This window comes from Myotis daubentonii, chromosome 9 (assembly GCF_963259705.1).
Source record: "Myotis daubentonii chromosome 9, mMyoDau2.1, whole genome shotgun sequence".
Taxonomy (NCBI): domain Eukaryota; kingdom Metazoa; phylum Chordata; class Mammalia; order Chiroptera; family Vespertilionidae; genus Myotis; species Myotis daubentonii.
Window position 1 is genome coordinate 14,166,063 of NC_081848.1, and position 1,810 is coordinate 14,167,872.

Genomic DNA, 1,810 nt, shown 5'->3' on the forward strand with positions numbered 1-1,810 from the left:
AAATTATGAACAACAAATACACATCTATCAACAAGCAAATCTAAAAATCAGGTGAATAATCTGTTGAACAGAATGAACTGGTGATTATAATAGATTATAATAGAATCAGGGGCATAGAAAGGGAGTGGACTGACTATTCTTGCGGGGGGGGGGGGAGGGGTGAGGGGGATGCGGGAAGAGACTGGACAAAAATCGTGCACTTATGGATGAGGACAGTGGGTGGGGAGTGAGGGTGGAGGGTGGGGTGGGAACTGAGTGGAGGGCAGTTATGGGGGGAAAAAAGAGGAACAAATGTAATAATCTGAACAATAAAGATTAATTAAAAAATAAATTTAATTAATTAATTAAAAAATATATAAATTTGTTTAAAAAGATGTTTACTCCACAGTGATTGATGGTTCAGTGATAGCAATGGGAACCAGGATGGTGAAGTTTGAGGAAATCGCCAACTTTGAAAATTAACAGTCCTTGTTAAGAGAGCATAGTTATCTTGCCTATAAGAAAGAGTGGGGCTTGGGAACACTTCTACAAGTTTCTTTTCCTGAGACTGAATGTGTAATGGTTCTCCTTCACTACATTACCCCCTCCATTCTTAGCAGAAGACTTTGCTTTGATAAACAAGCAGTAAAAAACAGACCTTCGGCCCTAGCTGGTTTGGCTCAGTGGATAGAGCGTCGGCCTGAAGGGTTCAGAGTTTGATTCCAGTCAAGGGCACATGCCCAGGTTGTGGGCTCAATCCCCAGTAGGGGGCATGCAGGAGGCAGCTGATCAATGATTCTCGTTATTGATGTTTCTATCTCTCCCTTTCCCTTCCTCTCTGAAATCAATTAAAATAGTTTAAAAAAAAAAAAAAAAAACAGACCTTTGGCATGAACTTTCATAACTTGCCTTCTCTCCACATCTAACAGTGTGCATCTGCCTTCCTGTCTCAGAGAAAGGATATACCTCACTTCTTACTCAAGGCCAACTATTTCACCCCTTCACTGAGTCCCTTCTGCCTCCTATGTTTTGCTCTAAAGTATCTACATTTCCTATATTTCTCACGCATCCTTCATTTGGTTATTTCCTCCTTAACCTCCTTGGCCTACAGACCAGCTGTGTTACCGGTACTTGAGAACTTGAAAATGCAAGTTCTTGAGCCCCACTCAGACCTATTGGTTCAGCACTCTTCAGGTCGGGCCCAGCACTCTGAATTTTAAGAAACCCTCCAGGTTCGCACTAAAGTTCAATAACCACTGGCTTACAAACATATTCAACTATCCACCGTCCTTTAAAAAAAACCTCCTTCCTCTCCCCTGATGGTGTTTTGTGACCTTATTTTCCTCCTTCCTCTATTCTTTGCTGACCATCTTGAAAGAGTGGTAGAGAAGTCCATAATCTGATTGTATTCTGCCTGGTACTCATTGGCTTTTGTTCCCACGAGTCCTCTTGCCATGGTCACCAGTGACCTCCCTATTGCTTAGTCCGAAGCTCATTTTCAACCTTCCTCTTGATCTCTTTGCAGCATTTGCACCGTGAGCACTCCTACTTATTGAATTTGTTCCATATCTTAGCTTCAAAGATACCATTCTCTCCTGGGCTCACGCTTCTCTCCCTTAGCTTTCTCAGTCACATTGTCTGGCTCTTTCTGCCTGCACACCTCGGGATCTCATCTCCGTTCTCCCCTGTTGCTGAGCTACATGCTCTTCCTGGGTGACTTCATCTACTCTGGCTTCAACCACTGTCTGCATGTTGATACTCCAGCATGTCTCCAGCCCAGCTTTCCCTCCTAAGATCAGCATGTGTACCCAGCAATGTCTTTTTATTTTCT